The 19,109-nt window shown below is 40.5% G+C and overlaps 1 pseudogene; it reads left to right on the forward strand.

Moving 5' to 3' along the window:
• Window positions 1-1,464: 1,464 nt before the first annotated feature.
• LOC130030926 (uncharacterized) lies at window positions 1,465-1,622 on the forward strand (annotated as a pseudogene).
• The last annotated feature ends 17,487 nt before the right edge of the window (window positions 1,623-19,109 follow it).

The raw sequence follows: 19,109 nt of genomic DNA on the forward strand, positions 1-19,109 counted from the left end.
AAGCCACTTTATTTATGACTCCAGCGAGCTTCCAGAGAGCACTGCGGGGAGTTCTAAGGCTCTGTGGGAGTGGGGGCCCACAGCAGGATTGGGGATCGTGAGGGGGGCATGTGAGACGTGAGGACGTTGGTGAGGTTCCCGTCACGTCTACACAACTGTCCCTGCGTGGTGAGAAGGAGCAGGCGTCCGAGGAGGTCTCAGCAGCTCTGAGATGAAACGCTCATTCTAGGAAACCCTGGGAAATCCCGGCTGACCAAGATCTTCCTGGTCTTATACCCAGTATCAGTGTTGTGTGTGGGATGGGCGATGTGCACGTCCTATGCAGCGGCAACCTTATGCAGAAGTCTGTACAGGATAAGGGAGTTCAGCCCCGCCCTCAGATGTGTAGGAGCAAATTCCAGCTATGTCCAGTACATCTCAGAAAGGCAAATGATTGTTATTTGTCTTAAAAGGGTATTGGTTTATTTTAGTTTTTAATTACTAGATGGTCAGATGCAGTACATGGAGAGTCTTGTTTCTTTTTCGCTTTCATTTCCTTGTTTAATTTTTTTTAATTAAAAAAAAACAGATACAAATCATATGTTCTTCAACTTGCTAGCTGCCCAGAACTACAGTAGAATATTAAACATCTTCATCGTAGGAGCTCTACAAATGTGTTTTTTAAACTGGTTTTTATATTCTATTGTATCTGGATTGATTTCATTGTGTTTATCTTCTCAATAGGAATGTTCTTGTGAAGAAGTTCCATCTATCCAACCTATTGTTTTCTTTTTTTAAAAAAAACATAGATATAATATTCACTGTAAAAGATCAACTTTTTAAAATCACATTCAGACATCGAACAGAAGGCACCAAAGGACATAGTAAGTACTTGTAACCTTGACTAGTCTTGCTTGGCAATAAAGCACAGACCATGCGGTGGGAGACATGCTGTAGGGTTCTGGCACTTGGCTTGCATTCAGCCCACCCCAATTTTATTTCCATCACTCCATGTGGTCTTTTAGCATCTCCAGGAGTCACCCCTAAGAACAGAGGCAGGAGCAGACCCTGAGTTTGATGATGGTGGCCACCAACCATCTTCAAACTCCCCCCAACCGTGTACAAGACATTCTGGGGAACAATTGCGAAATAAGCTTTGTATATTATAGAACTCTGTGAATTTCTATTCTTAGATGTGAAAACATTGGCCTAGTTATGTAGGAAAGTGTCTTCTAAATTCACTGTCACTCTCCTCCCGTTGTTCATCGATTTTCTCTAGCGGGCCCAGTAACGTCTCCATTGGAGACTTTGCTGTTACTGTGTTTGGCATATCGAATATATCACGAATAGCTTGCCAGGCTCTGCCGTGCGGGCAAGATACTCTCGGTAGCTTGCCGGGCTCTCCGAGAGGGGTGGAGAAATCAAACTCGGGTCGGCCATGTTGGCTGCGTGCAAGGCAAACGCCCTACCTGCTGTGCTATCGCTCCAGCTTCTCGGCCTTTTGGCTAAGATCAAGTGTAGTCTTCTAAATGAGTTTAAAATATTCATCTTCAACTATCCAAATCCAAAATGTTGTCTTGAAAACAGAATTGCAATTAGTTATTTATATAGTAGTAATACCCAATGTTGAAAATGAAAAGAAACAATATCTTATGAGTAGAATAAATATTTAAATTAGCTAAAAGTAACATTATATAGTATACCTAATATTAAGGTACTTGTAGGCAATATTGATTATTATCTTATTAAATAAACCAAGTTAGGAATGTTATAAAAAGTGGCACTTTTTGTGTATAATATATATAGTATATAAATTATTATATTTTACTTTGGGGCTGATATTTGGGCCACACTTGTTGGTGCTGGGGTCTACTCCTGGTTTGGTGCTTGTGGGATCATGTGATATCAGGGATTAAACCAAGGCCTAATGCATGCTTTGCAGACCAGTTTTGGATTATGAAAGTCTCAAAAACATGTTTAGCACATTCTGAAGAAAATTCAAAAGTCAGTTCTCAGGCTAAATCGTCTTTTTCTGTTCTTCTGTGTTTGCGATATTACACCATATTCTCAGCACTTGAGGAAAGAAAAGCACTTAGTTAGAAATGCTTTAATCTAGGAGCAGAAAAAGCAGATCCTGGTTAGAGGAAAGGACTATTTACAGATTTCTAATTTAGAATATTAGAAATAGAATTGGATGACCCACAAAACCCAGTTGAGTTCTTAACCTTTCCAGGTTTGACCTCTGAGGAGATAAAGAATACTCAAGTCAGGAATGGTAAGTAAGGAACCACTAGAAACAAGAGCTCTTTCTTAATACATCTACGCAGTTTGAGAGAAGATTTTGGTTTTTAAATAGATAGTCTCAGGACAGAGTGCCAGAGACTCCAATTCACGCCCCTGGCACAGTGTGTGATCCCTGAATAAGCCAAGAGCAGAAAGCCAGGAGTAAGTACTGAGCTCTGCTGGGAGTGGTCAAAACCCCAAATCTTTACTCCCATCAAGACCAGGTGCTCCCCACCTTTGATAGAAAGAAACCAGCTCCCGACAGGCAGTTCTTGTTGTGTGGCCACTTGCTGGCCAGGCTTATATTGCAGCTTCTATCAGGGGCTGAAAGCAAGTCAGAAGCAGTGATGCACTTTTTTTTTTTTTAGTATATCACATTACTTTTATTTTGACAAATAAGTTTATTTTTATTTATTTATTTTTTTATATTTTTTAATTTTTTTTTATCAAGTGCCCATCCCTCCACCAGTGCCCATCCTCCCCCGCCACGGGTCCTAGCATCCCTCCCACCCCCCATCCCTCCCCCCCCGTCCCACCCTGCCGCTGTGGCAGGGCATTCCCCCTTGTTCTCTCTCTCTTCTTTTGGGTACTGTGTTTTGCCAGAGAGGCATTGAGTGGCAATCATGTTTGGTCTATAGACTACTTTTAGCATGACTCTCCCACCCTGGGAGGGTCTTCACAACACCCTTTATTTGGTGCTCTCTTCTCTATCTGAGCTTTCTTCTCACCTAGAACGTGTGGCTGGCCTTCAGGTCATGGAGCAAAATTCCTGGTACTAATCTGAGCCATTCCTGGGTGTTAGTCTCCCGTTTTGTTGCTTTATGTTCCCCAGATGAATGCAATCTTTCTGTGTCTATCCCGCTCTTTCTGACTCATTTCGCTTAACATGATACTTTCCATGTAGTACCACTTGTATGTAAATTTCATAACTTCATCTTTTCTAACAGCTACATAGTACTCCATTGTGTAAATGTACCAAAGTTTCTTTAACCAGTCATCTGTTCTCGGGCACTCAGGTTTTTTCCAGATTCTGGCTATTGTAAAGAGTGCTGCAATGAACAAACAATTGCAGATGTCACTTCGACTATACCTTTTTGCCTCTCTGGGATATATTCCCAGGAGTGCTATAGCAGGGTCAAATGGGAGATTAAATTCTAATTTTTTGAGAATCATCCATACTGTTTTCCAAAAGGGTTGGACCAGCCTGCATTCCCACCAGCAGTGAAGGAGGGTCCCTTTCTCGCCACATCCGCGCCAGCACCTGTTGCTTTTGTTCTTGTGGATGTGGGCCATTCTCTGTGGTGTGAAATGATATCTCATTGTTGTTTTGATCTGCATCTCTCTGATGATTAGTGATGTAGAGCATTTTCTCATGTGCCTTTTTGCCATTCGGATTTCTTCTTTGCGAAAGTTTCTGTTCATTTCCTCGCCCCATTTTTTGATGGGGTTGGGTGATTTCTTCTTGTGTAGTTTAACCAGTACCTTGTATATCCTTGATATCAACCCCTTGTCAGATGTGTATTTGGTGAATATTCTTTCCCATTCTGTAGGCTGTCTTTGTATTTTGGTCACTGTTTCTTTTGAGGTGCAGAAGCTTCTTAGTTTAAGATAGTCCCATTTGTCTATCTCTGTTTTCACTTGCTCGGCCAGTGGCGTGACATCTTTGAAGATACCACTAACTTCAATATCGTGGAGAGTTTTGCCAACTTTGTCTTCAATAAACATTATGGATTCCGGTCTGATGTTGAGGTCATAAATCCATTTCGATCTTACTTTTGTGCATGGCGTTAGGCAGAGATCTGAGCCCACTTTTTTGCATGTAGCCATCCAGTTTTGCCAGCACAATTTATTAAAGAGGCTTTCCCTGCTCCATTTCACTTTTCTTGCCCCCTTATCGAAGATTAGATGATTATATGTTTGGGAGGAGATGTCAGTATATTCAACTCTGTTCCATTGGTCTGCAACTCTGCCTTTGTTCCAGTACCATGCTGTTTTGATTATTACTGCTTTGTAGTAGAGCTTGAAGTTAGGTAGGTTGATTCCTCCCATTTTCTTTTTCCCAAGAATTGCTTTAGCTATTCGTGGGGGCTTATTGTTCCAAATAAATTTCAGGAGTGTTTGCTCCATTTCTTTGAAGAATGTCGTGGGTATCCTTATAGGGATTGCATTGAATTTGTACAGTGCCTTGGGAAGTATTGCCATTTTGACAATGTTGATTCTCCCCATCCATGAACAGGGGATATTTTTCCATTTCCTCATGTCCTCTTTTATTTCCCGAAGTAGCGTTTTGTAGTTTTCTTTGTACAGATCCTTTACTTCCTTAGTTAAGGCGATTCCTAAGTACTTGATTTTCTGGGGCACAATTGTGAATGGAATTGTTTTCTTCATGTCACTTTCTTCTCTTTCATTATTTGCATATAGGAAAGCCATGGATTTTTGGGTATTGATTTTATAGCCTGCCACTTTACTATACAAGCCTATTGTTTCTAGGAGTTTCTTGGTAGAGGTTTTAGGGTTCTCTAAGTATAGTATCATGTCATCTGCGAATAGTGAGAGCTTAATTTCTTCTTTCCCTATCTGGATGCCCTTAATATCTTTTTCTTGCCTAATCGCTATTGCAAGTACTTCCAGTACTATATTGAACAGCAGTGGAGAGAGTGGGCATCCTTGTCTCGTCCCTGACCTTAGGGGGAAGGCTCTCAGTTTTTCCCCATTGAGGATGATGTTTGCTGTAGGTTTGTGGTAGATGGCTTTAACTATATTGAGGAAAGTCCCCTCTATCCCCATTTTGGCAAGGGTTTTCATCATGAATGGGTGCTGGATCTTGTCAAATGCTTTTTCTGCATCTATTGATATGATCATATGATTTTTATCTTTTCTTTTGTTGATATGATGGATTATGTTGATTGATTTCCGAATGTTGAACCATCCTTGCATCCCTGGGATGAATCCTACTTGGTCATGATGTATGATCTTTTTGATGAGTTGTTGAATTCTATTGGCTAGTATTTTGTTGAGAATCTTCGCATCTGTGTTCATCAGGGATATTGGCCTGTAATTTTCTTTTCTTGTGGTGTCTTTGTTTCCTTTTGGTATAGAGAGATATGGGCTTCATAGAAACTGTTTGGGAGAGTTTCCGTTTTTTCAATTTCCTGGAAAAGCTTGAGAAGAACTGGCAATAGGTCCTCTTTAAATGTTTGGAAAAATTCGCTAGTAAATCTATCTGGACCTGGGCTTTTGTTTTTGGGAAGACTTTTGATTACAGTTTCAATTTCCTTGATGTGAATAGGTCTATTCAGGTACTCTATATCTTCTTGCTTCAGCTTTGGGAGATGATAGGAATCCAGGAATTTATCCATTTCTTCTAGGTTCTCTTGTTTCGTGGCATACAGACTTTCAAAGTAGTCTCTGATGAACCCCCTGAATTTCTTTAGTTTCTGTTGTGATATCCCCATTCTTATTTCTGATTCGATTTATTAAGGCTCTCTCTCTCTGTTTCTTTGTGAGTGTTGCTAGTGGTTTATCTATCTTATTTATTTTCTCGAAGAACCAGCTCTTGGTTTCATTGATCTTTCAGATTGTTTCTTTGTTTTCCATGTCGTTGATTTCTGCTCTAAGTTTTATGATCTCTTTCCTTCTGCCTGATTTAGGCTCTTTCTGTTGATCCTTTTCTAAGGTCTTGAGCTGTGAGGTCAAGTTGTTTATGTGCATCGTTTCTATCGACTTAAGATATGCTTGCAGAGCTATAAATTTTCCCCTTAATACAGCTCTCGCTGCATCCCATAAGTTCTGGTAGTTTGTGTCCTCATTCTCATTTGTTTCCAGGTATCTTTTGATTTCGTCCTTGACTTTGTTCTTGACCCACTCATTGTTCAGCATCGAGTTGTTTAATTTCCAGGTGTTTGATTTTGTTCTCCGTGTCAGTGTGTGATTCACTTCTATCCTCAGTGCGTCATGGTCTGAAAAGATGGCTGATACTATTTCTATCTTCCTGATTCTGTTGAGGTATGTTTTGTGTCCTAAGACATGGTCTATTTTGGAAAATGTTCCGTGCGCACTGGAGAAGAATGTGTATTCTTTCTTTTTGGGGTGTAAAGCCCTGTATAAGTCCATAAGCCCTTTCTCTTCTATTTCTTCTTTCAAAGCCAATAATTCCTTGCTGGGTTTTGTTCTTGTTGATCTATCCAGAGTTGATAAGGCGATGTTGAAGTCTCCAAGTACTATTGTGTTGGTAGCGATGTCCTCCTTAAAATCTGTTAGCAGTTGTTTTAGATATTTAGCTGTTCCCTCATTAGGTGCGTATACATTTAAGAGTGTGATTTCTTCCTGCTGTATGAATCCCTTGATGAAGAGAAAATAGCCTTCACTGTCCCTTCTAATCTTTTTCAATGTGAAATTAATGTTGTCGGATACTAGTACGGCCACCCCAGCTTTTTTGAAGGGGCTGTTTGCTTGCAGGATTGTTTTCCATCCTTTGACTTTGAGTCTGTGTTTGTTCTGGCTGTTGAGATGAGTTTCTTGTAGGCAGCAGAATGTTGGGTTCTGTCTCTGTATCCATTTTGCCACTCTGTGTCTCTTCAATGGTGAATTTAGACCATTGACATTGAGAGAGAGTATGGTTATGGGGTTTTGTGTCATTTTCTGTAGGGTGTGTTGTGGTTGTAGGGTTTGTCTTTTCTTATAGTAGCCCCTTTAGGCCTTGCTTTAGGTTTGGTTTTGAGTCTATGAAGTTCCTGAGCTGCTGTTTATCTAGAAAATAGTGTACTGTTCCTTCGATTTTGAGGGAGAGTTTAGCTGGATAGAGTATTCTTGGGGAAGCATTCATTTCAGTGAGTTTTTTGACTATATCTTGCCACTGCCTTCGGGCTTGCAGGGTTTCCTCTGATAGGTCTGCTGTGAATCTAAGGGGTGCTCCTTTGTATGTGATTTCCTTCTTTGCCCTTGCTGCTTGCAGTATTGTGTCTCTATCGGCAGCATCAATCATTCTAACTATGATATGCCTTGGAGTGTTTTTATTGGGGTCTCTTTTAGCTGGCACCCTTCGGGCTTCTTGAACCTGAATGGCTAGTGATGCACTTTTGAAAAATATTCTTTTCTTATTGTAGATGATTTGGTTCTGCTTTCAAACTCTAGCAAATCTGTTACATTCCTTTAAGCATGCAAACTTTTGTTACGTTTCCCTCACCACGTCAAAGATCTGTTACAAAGCTTGAGTCTACTCTGGGTCGCATTCAAAGCAGTTTTCTGTATGATCTATTAAGAGTCAGACTATTCCCAATTATAGAAACTGTTTCTCTCCAAATGCAAAGAACCTTTCAAGTTGCAATTTTGTTTTCTCCTTAGATGTAGGAAGTGTTTTTTTAGTTTGAAGGAGATATTCCAGTTTAACGGAGGCTACTGGATGTCAAAAAAAATTTTTTTTTTGCCTCAACTGAAGCTCACATTTTGGTAAAATTATTGGGTCATAGTACTTTCATTTTTGGTGGTGGAAATTCAAAATGAAATAGCTGGTTTGAAAGACAATGTTACCATCTCTTTTTCAAAATGAAACACACTCTTGCTATTCTAACTGGCAATGAATCTACTTAACATTTCCTGAAATGAGTTGAAACACTATCTGTGAAAAATGCACATACATTTAAAGCAGCTTTACTCATAACTGTCAGAGGCTGGATGCAACCAAATATTCTTGAGTCATTGAATTATTAAGTAAATTGTGATCCATTCAGAAAATGGAATATTATTAGGATTTTAAAGGAAACAAAAAAAAGTCTAAATACATACTGTTAAGTGGAAGAAGACAATATTAAAAAACCTGGTGCTGGGGCTGGAGCAATAGCACAGCGGGTAGGGTGTTTGCCTGGCACGCAGCCGACCTAGGTTCGATTCCCAGCATCCCATATGGTCCTCCGAGCACTGCCAGGAGTAATTCCTGAGTGCATGAACCAGGAGTAACTCCTGTGCATCACCGGGTGTGACCCAAAAAGGAAAAAAAAACTGGTGTTACATGATTTTAAATGTATATAATTCTGAAAAAGATAAAATTATGAGATAGTGCTTATCAAAATTTAGGTAAAGGGAAAGGATATGTGGCTAGGAAAATAATGAATTTTAGTCAGTGAAAATATTCCTCATACCACCATTATCTATGTTATCCTACATCTATCTGAATTCACTGAGTGTACTGCAGTAAGAACATAAATGTGGATTTGGATGATTATAATATATGAATGCAGGTTCATAAACTGGAATACATAAGTTAGTTACTCTGGAGAGGCCATTGATATGGGGAGGCATTTGATAAATGTAAGGAAAGTGGATTTACAGGAAACTGCTGCACCTTCTTAATTTTATATGAATCTAAAATGATGCTCTTAAAATTACCTGCATAGCATTTGGAGAGCAGTAAAAAAAAGATGGAGTTATAGATTCTTCCAGAGGAAAGGTCACTTTATGAGCTGATACATAGCATAGTAATTTCTATTTTCAAGGTATTTATAATATGATTGTGGAATCAATATCTGTACCTATGTAAAGAGTTCTGAAGTCTTTCGACTAGATTGTCAGTCGAGGTTCATTATAAATGAATTTTCTGAGATTGTTTCAGCTCTCTCTGAAAATTCATTTGTAATGAACCTCGACTGACAACCCAGTCGAAAGACTTCAGGGCTGGAACAATAGCACAGCGGGTAGGGCATTTGCCTTGCACGCGCCTGACACAGGTTCAATTCCTCCTCTCTCTGAGAGCCCAGCAAGCTACCCAAAGTATCCCGACCACACGGCAGAGTCTGGCAAGGTCCCCGTGGCATAATTGATATGCCAAAAACAGTAACCTTGAACAAGTCTCACAATGGAGACGTTTACTGATGCCCGCTTGAGCAAATCGATGAACAATGGGAGGACAGTGCTATAGTGACAGTGTTTCAGCTCATCCATCACTTTTGTGGCCTGGGAAATGAAGGTTTTGAAATCTGATTTTGCAGGATGAATGCTATTTCAGTACCATGGTCCTCCTAGAAATCTAAAATCCTCCACAGACTCAACTCCTTTGACAAAATGTAAATTATTTTCTCTTTCAATTTAGGTACCTTTAATTAGAGGCGGTGCATATAATCACTTGTAAGGGACTGGAATAAATGCAAAATGCCTGTACTTCCTGAAATGGATGGGGTTAAAATAATAAAATAAGAAATGAACCTCTACAGCTAACAAGTAAATGTTATAAAATCAGCACAGAAAACCCCATGGAACTACAAATGGAATTTTCTCTGTAGTCGGGGTATGTTTCCCCAATATTAGTCATATCTCCTTTACTTCCCAGGAGGTGTTATTTCCAGGGAAATATTGAGAGGAACCTATAGGAGGTAATTTTCATTTGGTTCAAATGATGCAATAGGGATTTCTCAAATCTCTGCTTAAATAGATTAAATTTACATTTATTTACAGTCTCCTCAAATAACTTTCTTTAAAGCCATCATTCTCTTAAATAAAGATTCTTCTCTTCAAGTTCTCCCTTAATTACAAAAGAGGTGGGTAAAATGCTTCTCATTAAAAGAAAAGTTACTTTTGATGACTTTTTTTTTTACAAAGGAAACATTTTAATTAAGGAAACTTTGCAATGTGCTTTGCTTTATATCTTTTAAAGTTGATCATATTTCTTTCATATGTCTATCAATGTCACTGTCACTGTCCTCCCGTTGTTCATCGATTTGCTCGACCGGGCCCAGCAACATCTCCATTGTCACAATTGTTACTGTGTTTGGCACATTGAATACATCACGGGTAGCTTGCCAGGCTTTGCTCTGCGGGTGAGATACTCTCGATAGCTTGCCGGGCTCGCTGAGAGAGGCGGAGGAATCAAACTCGGGTTGGCCATGTCGGCCACTTCCAAGGCAAACACCCTACCCACTGTGCTATCAATGTAGTAAGTGCAAATGCTATACATAGCAATGGAACATTATAATATAATAGATAACATTTCTTACAAGGCACATTATCAAGAGTATTCCATATTTTCATTCTTAGCATTCTTCGTACTTAAAACAGCACAATTTGATTAAATAATCCTCCAGTTGAAGAACTATTAGTATAAAAGAAAAAAATTTGCTAAGCGTAACATCCTTAATGTCATCAAGGAAAGTGTATAACCATGATCTAACGATTTTATAGAAACAGCCAAGTCCTGCCTTATGCATGTGGTTTTGTTCCCCGAGAAACTTGGGTCATGCTTAATCCTCCGACAGAATTGTCTTTGTCCACTTCCTTTGTGTTCACTTCTTCACTCCCTCCCAACTTTCTTTCAAACATTTCATTCAATAAGAGACCTGCTGAGGCTCATAGGAGGCCAAGTTTCCCTCTATTCCTTGACTTATTGACTTGTGACTTTTTCTCTCCCACTATCCAAGGTCCTTGGAGACTTCAGGTTGACAGAGCTGCTCCTTATACGGTTCCACCCATGAGGCTGGACTTTTTCAGTTCATGGTATGGTGTTCACTCAGCTCCTGGGAGAGAACAAGACAGAGTCTCCTACCTTATGCCTGACTGTCTCCACCAGGGCCCAACAGCTGAAGACCACCGAGGCCCAACCAAGGCCTTGCTGGGAGCACTCTCCACACACTTGGATGAGCCTCACGCATAAAAGAACTGACAGAGGAACCCAGGTATGTGGGACCCGGGGCTGAGATCTCCAAGCCTGTACAGTTTGGGACTGGACCTGCCAGTAACTAGACAGTTACACCCACCAACTGCCGTGTAACTCCAACAACGGCCAGGATCCAGAGATCATCACACTCAGCTCCTGGGAGAGAACAAGACAGAGTCTCCTACCTTATGCCTGACTGTCTCCACCAGGGCCCAACAGCTGAAGACCACCGAGGCCCAACCAAGGCCTTGCTGGGAGCACTCTCCACACACTTGGATGAGCCTCACGCATAAAAGAACTGACAGAGGAACCCAGGTGTGTGGGACCCGGGGCTGAGATCTCCAAGCCTGTACAGTTTGGGACTGGACCTGCCAGTAACTAGACAGTTACACCCACCAACTGCCGTGTAACTCCAACAACGGCCAGGATCCAGAGATCATCACACTCAGCTCCTGGGAGAGAACAAGACAGAGTCTCCTACCTTATGCCTGACTGTCTCCACCAGGACCCAACAGCTGAAGACCACCGAGGCCCAACCAAGGCCTTGCTGGGAGCACTCTCCACACACTTGGATGAGCCTCACGCATAAAAGAACTGACAGAGGAACCCAGGTGTGTGGGACCCGGGGCTGAGATCTCCAAGCCTGTACAGTTTGGGACTGGACCTGCCAGTAACTAGACAGTTACACCCACCAACTTCCGTGTAACTCCAACAACGGCCAGGATCCAGAGATTATCACACTCAGCTCCCGGAAGTGCGAGGCCATGCGGCCGCGCGACATCTTATCATCTCATTCCTAATTCGGTCAAACTGGCAGGCTACCAAATGTAACATGCCCACATGGCAGAGTCTGGCAAACTCCCCATGGTATACCCAATATGCCAAATACCAGTAACAATGATGGGTCTCATTCTCCTAACCCTGAAAAAGCCTTGAATATGGCACTTTAAAAAAAAAAATCTCAGGGCTAGGACGAAGAAGACGTTACTGGCACCTGCTCGAGGCAATCGACGAACAACAGGGTGGTCGTGGTCGTGGTCGTGGTATGGTGTTCCATGAAATTCTCAATTGCTTGTAGGCCTTTTACCAGGGATAGCAAGTATGGTTCATGGCACAATCAACATCATTTGGAAGGTAAATGCAGTTGAAAAGAATATATACTGGGCCTCAGTCCTTTTGGGCTATAGCGACTGAAGAAAATACTACAGGCTTCCCTATGATCTACTTATCCTGTAGAGAAGTAGTATCTGTGAAATTTAGTAAGCCAAGAATTCTTGTTTTCTCTAAGCTGTGTTTATAAAATGTCGTGTTTAACACAGAGCATTTTCGGAGTTAAATTCCATATAAGTTCATCCTTTGAAGAACCAAACACTTGACCTTCATTTCATTCTAGTCTTCCAATCTGTTGAAACGTCCTATCTGCCTCACTCACATCTTTCAATAGCGACTCCACAGCTCCTGCCACCCCTTCCCCTCACACAGCCCTGAGAGTATGAGCAATTATTTGAGAAAATGAAATCAAGTAAATAAGCTCTATTAAAAGAGAACCCAAGTAGCCAGCCACATAAAAGACAGGGAAGGTTTGTGTGTCTGGCTGAAACAACAATAAATATTTATTGTGATGCTTCTTTTATGAGCATTGCAGGGCCCATCTGTGGTATTAATGGCTTATCAAGCAAACCTATGCATTAAGAGAAACTGTTTTCATTTAGATAAATGGAAGCAGAGGCAGAGGAAAATGATGCGAGGTTCACCTTGTAAAAGTCACAAATTAGATCCAAAGCACTGCCACAGGCAAATTTGAATTCAATAGAATAAAGCTGGCAGCCATGAACATAAGGTAATAGGCTTATCAAATGAGGTTTTGCATTTTTTAATAATGTACATTTTATGGGGACCAGTGTAAAACGAGTCACTAGAATAAAATATAATTTTAAAAAGAAAAATTCAACCAGCAGTTCTATTTCCAGGTCTAAACTGAAAACGGTTTCAAATTTACAAATGAAGGATGCAGAAAAGTTTGTAAATAGGTTTTCCCACCCCTTGCTACCTGAGGACAAACATAGCATCTTATATTCTCCTCCTGTGTATCCTCCAACTCGGCCTTAAGAAATAAGAGGATGAAAACCTGGACATCAACCCATAGTGTATAAAATCACATGGGCTCAACTTTTGAAAAAGTTGTACGGAAGAGGCTGGAGTGATGACACAGCACGTAGGGTGTTTGCTTTGTACAAGACTAACCCAAATTCAATCCTTGACATCCATATGGTCCCCCAAGGACTGCCAGGACAGTTAGCCCATCTACATTCAAACCCGGGACTTGGCTTTCTCGCCGCACGTGCCCCAGGGTCCCCTAGGACCCTGGGATGCTCACCATTCCTGAGCCTCTTCCTGTTTGCCCTCAACGCTGTACCAGTCTCGGTCTCTTTCCTTCCCCAGGTTTTACCCGCCCCCCCACCCCCCCACACATACACCAGGTAACTGTAAAGGGTGTGGCCTATTCAGAAGAGGGCGTGGCTTCTGTAGAAGTAGGCATGGCCTAATTTTGGGCTGGCTGCCACTCACGCAGCTGCAGTAGTTTATCCATACCTAGCAATCTCGTGTAACATCTCAGTCTCCATACCTCCACACCAACATGAAGTAATGACATAAATCCCTGCCACGAGGTAAGGACCATGAAAAGAGTCCAGAAGCCTCACTAGATGCTATGCACCTAAGGAGATCTCTCTGAGAAAGAATTCAGATATGATGTAATGAAGATGTTCAATGAACTCAAAGAAACAGTGAGACAGATATCCAGTAAATTAAAGGAGAACATGAGAGAAAGAATCAAGAAATTACAGGAAGAAATGAAAGCAAAAATTGGAAAGCTATGCACAGAAATGTCATGAATAAAAGATTCAGTAGATGAAATAAAAAACTCAGTCTGTGCCCTCAACAGTAGAATGGCCACAGCTGAAGACAGAATTAGTGAAATGGAAGATCAGCTGCACCAAGCCAACAGGCAACAATAAACAATGGCAAGAGACCTCAGAATAGCTCTAGAGCGAATCAGAATCCTAGAAGATGTTTCCAAGAGGAACAACATTAGAATCATTGTAGTACCAGAAGGTCAGGGAAACAATTCCAATGAAAAAGTCATGGTCAAATAAATCACTGCTGAAAAATTCCCAGAGCTCGGCAATGCAGCCATTCAGATTCAAGGAGCTCGGAGGGTGCCAGCTAAAAGAGACCCCAGAAAAAATACTCCAAGTCATATCATAGTTAAAATGATGGATGTTGCGGATAGAGACACAATACTGCAAGCAGCAAGGTCAAAGAAGGAAATCATATACAAAAGAGCACATACAAAGATTCACAGCAGATCTATCAGAGGAAACCCTCCAAGCCTGAAGGCAATGGTGGGATATAGTGAAAAAAATCACTGAAATGAATGCTTCACCATGAATACTTTATCCGGTTAAAGTCTTACTCAAACTTGAAGGAATGATACACTATTTTGTGGATAAACAGCAGCTCAGGAACTTCATAGACTCAAAACCAAACCTAAAAGAAGGGCTAAAGGGGCTACTATAAAACAAGACAAACCCTACAAGCACAACAAACCCTTACAGAAAGATGACACAAAACCCCATAACAATAATCTCTCAACATCAGCGGTCTAAATTCACCAATTAAGAGACACAGAGTGGCAAAATGGAGACAGAACCCAACATTCTGATGCCTACAAGAAACTATCTGAACAGTCAGAACAAACAGAGACTCAAAGTTAAAGGATGCAAAACAATCCTGCAAGCAAACAGCTCCCTCAAAAAAGCTGGGGTGGCCATAAGAGTATCCGATAACATAAATTTCAGGTTGAAAAAGATTAGCCAAGGCCATTTTCTATTAATCAAGGGATACGTAGAACAGGAAGAAATCACACTCTTAAATGTATACACACCTAATCAGAGAACAGCTAAATATTTAAAACAACTGTTAGCAGATTTTAAGGAGGACATTGCTAGCAACACAATAGTAGCCGGAGACTTCAACATTGCCTTTAACCTCTGAATAGATCAACAAGAACAAAACTCAGCAAGGAAACATTGGCTTTTAAGGAAGAAATAGAAGAGAGAGGGCTTATAGACCTATACAGGGCTTTACACCCCCCCCAAAAGAAAGAATACACATTCTTCTTCAGTGCACATGGAACATTTTCCAAAATAGACCATGTGCTAAGCCACAAAATATACCTCAATAGATTCAGGAAGATAGAAATAGTATCAACAATCTTTTCAGATCACAATACACTGAAAATAGAAGTGAATCACACACAGACATGGAGAACCAAATCAAATACCTGGAAATTAAACAATTCAGTGTTGAAAAACAAGTGGGTGAAGAAGGAAGTCAAGGATGAAATCAAAAGATGCTGGAAACAAATGAGAATGAAGATATGAGCTACCAGAACCTATGGAGCACAGCTAAAGTCATGCTAAGAGCAAAATTTATAGCTCTGCAAGCATTTCTCAGGAAGAAGAAAGTGCCCACATAAACAACTTGACTTCACAGCTCAAGATATTGGAAAAGAATCAACAGAAGGACCCCAAATCGGCAGAAGGTAAAAGATCATAAAACTTGGAGCAGAAATCAATGACATGGAAAACAAACAAACAAACAAAAATCCAAAAGATCAATGAAACCAAGAGCTGGTTCTTTGAGAAAATAAACAAGATAGATAAACCACTAGCAAGACTCACAAAGAAAGAAAGAAAGAAAGAAAACCCTAATAAACCAAATCAGAAATGAGAAGGGGAAATCACAAAAGTAACCAAAGAAATTCAAAAGATTATCAGAGCATTCTTTGAAAGACCGTATGCCACGAAACAAGAGAAGCTAGAAGAAATGGATAAATTCCTGTATTCCTATAATATCCCAAGGCTAAATCAAGAAGATCTAGAGTACCTGAATAGACCTATCAACATCGAAGAAATTGAAACTGTAATCAAAAGTCTTCCCAAAATCAAAAGCACAGGTCCAGATGGATTCACTAGCGAATTTTTCCAATCATTTAAAGAGGACTTATTGCCAGTTCTTCTCAAGCTTTTCTAGGAAGTTGAAGAAACAGAAACTCTCCCAAACAGTTTCTATGAAGCCCATATCTCTCTAATACCAAAAGGAAACAAAGACACCACAAGAAAAGAAAACTACAGGCTGTATCCCTGATGAACATGGATGCGAAGATTCTCAACAAAGTACTAGCAAATGGAACTCATCAAAAAGATCATACACCATAACCAAGTGGGATTCATCCTGGGGATGCAAGGATGGTTTTAACATTCAGAAGTCAATCAACATAGTCCATCATATCAACAAAAGAAAAGAGAAAAATCATATGATCATATCAATAGATGCAGAGAAAGCATTTGACAAGATTCAGCACCCATTTATGATGAAAACCCTCACCAAAATGGGTATAGAGGGGACTTTTCTCAATATAGTTAAAGCCATCTACCACAAGCCTACAGCAAGCATCGTCCTCAATGGGGAAATGAGAGCCTTCCCTCTGAGATCAGGGACGAGACAAGGATGCCCACTATCTCCACTGCTGTTCAATATAGTACTGAAAGTACTTGCAATAGCGGTTAGGCAGGAAAAATATATTAAGGGCATTCATGTAGGAAAGGAAGAAATCAAGCTCTCACTATTCGCAGATGATATGATACTGTACTTAGAGAATCCTAAAACCTCTACCAAGAAACTCCTAGAAACAATAGCCTTGTATAGTAAAGTTGCAGGCTATAAAATCAATACCCAAAAGTCCATGGCTTTCCTGTACGAAAATAGTGAGAGAGAAGAAAGTGACATGAAAAAAACAAACCTGTTCAGACAATTGTACCCCAGAAAATCAAGTACCTAGGAATCAGCTTAACTAAGGAAGTAAAAGACCTATACAAAGAAAATTACAAAACGCTACTCCATAAAATAAAAGAGGACACGATAAAATGAAAAGATATCCCATGCTCATAGGTTGGGATAATTAACATTGTTAAAATGGCAATAATTCCCAAAGCATTGTACAAATTCAGTGCAATCCCTATAATGATACCCATGACGTTCTTCAAAGAAATGGAGCAAACTCTCCTGGAATTCATATGGAACAATAAAGCCCCCATGAGTAGCTAAAGCAATTCTTGAGAAAAAGGAAATGCGAGGAATCAACCTCCCTTACTTCAAACTCTACTACAAAGCAGTAATAATTAAAACAGCATGGTACTGGAACAAAGGCAGAGCTGCAGAGCAATGGAACAGGATTGAATATACTGACATCTCCCCCCAAACATATGATTATCTAATATTTGACAAGAGAGCAAGACATGTGAAGTGGAGCAAGGAAAGCCTCTTTAACAAATTGTGCTGGCAAAACTGGACAGCTACATGAAAAAAGTGGGCTCAGAACTCTGCCTAACGCCATGAACAAAAGTGAGATCAAAATGGATTAAAGACTTCAACATCAGACCGGAATCCATAAGGTACATTGAAGACAAGGTTGGCAAAACTATCCACGACATTGAAGCTAAAGTTATCTTCAAAGATGTCACACCACTGGCCAAGAAAACAGAGATAGACAAATGGGACTATCCTAAATAAGAAACTTCTGCACCTCAAAAGAAACAGTGATCAAAATACAAAGACAATCTACAGAATGGGAAAGGATATTCACCCAATACCCATCTAACAGGGGGTTGATATCAAGGATATACATAGTACTGGTTGAACTCCACAAGAAAAAAACATCCAACCCCATTAAAAAATGGAGTAACAAAATGAACAGAAACTTTCTCAAAGAAGAAATCTGAATGGCAAAAAGGCACATGAGAAAATGCTTTACATCATTAATCATCAGGGAGATGCAGATCAAAACCACAATGAGATATCATCTCACACCACAGAGACTGGCCCACATCCAAAAGAACAAAAGCAACTGATGTTGGCGCGGATGTGGAGAGAAAGGGACCCTTCTTCACTGCTGGTAGGAATACTGACTGGTTCAGCCCTTTTGGAAAACACTATGGATGATTCTCAAAAAATTAGAAATTAAACTCCCATTTGACCCAGCAATACCACTCCTGGGAATATATCCTAGAGAGGCAAAAAAGTATAGTCGAAGTGACATCTGCACTTCTATGTTCATTGCTGCACTGTTCACAATAGCCAAAATCTTGAAAAAACCAGAGTGTACAGAACAGACACTGGTTAAAGAAACTTTGGTACATCTACACAATGGAGTACTATGTAGCTGTTAGAAAAGATGAAGTCATGAAATTTACATACAAGTAGTACTACATGGAAAGTATCATGCTAAGCGAAATGAGGTCAGAAAGAGGGGGACAGACATAGAAAGATTGCATTCATCTGGGGAACATAAAGTAACAAAATAGGAGACTAACACCCAAGAATAGCTGAGATAAGTACCAGGAGGTTTACTCCATGGCTTCGAGGCCAGCCGCACATGCTAGGCAGCTCAGATTGAGAAGGGAGCACCAAATAAAGGGTGTTGGGAGGATCCTCCCAGGAGGGGAGATGCGTGCTGTGGGTAGACTATAGACCGAACATGATTGCCACTCAATGCCTCTTTTGAAAACCACAGCATCCAAAAGGAGAGAGAACAAAAGGGAATGCCCTGCCATAGAAGTGAGGTGGGATGGGGGGGTGTGGTCGTGGGAGGGTTACTGGGTTCAGTGGTAGTGGAGAATGGGCACTGGTGGTTGGATGAGTACTCAATCATTGTATAACTGAAACCCAAGCACAAAAAATTGTTAGTCTACAACTGTACCTCATGGTGTTTCACTAATAAAATTTTTTTTTTAAAAAAAAGGACTTCCAGGATTAATTCCTGAGTGCAGAGCCAGGAGTAACCCCTAAGCATCGCCGGATATGACTCCAAAAGCAAAAAAAAAAAAAAAAGGTTGTATGCAAGTAAAACATTTGCCTTGCATGATCCAACCTGGGTTCAAACTCTGTCACCACTGATGGTTTCCCAAGCCTCCCCAGGGGGTCACTTCTGTGCACAGAGCCAGTGAAAACTCCTGAGCATCCCTGAATGTCCTTCTTCCATGTGTCACTGAAGTTATTTGACAAGTTCATTCAACCAACATTATTGAACATTCTGACTAAATTCTGAGTTTGGTTCTCATAGGCTTTGCATAACTTTTCATGT

Source organism: Sorex fumeus, unplaced genomic scaffold (assembly GCF_029834395.1).
Source record: "Sorex fumeus unplaced genomic scaffold, SorFum_2.1 ptg000044l, whole genome shotgun sequence".
Lineage (NCBI taxonomy): Eukaryota > Metazoa > Chordata > Mammalia > Eulipotyphla > Soricidae > Sorex > Sorex fumeus.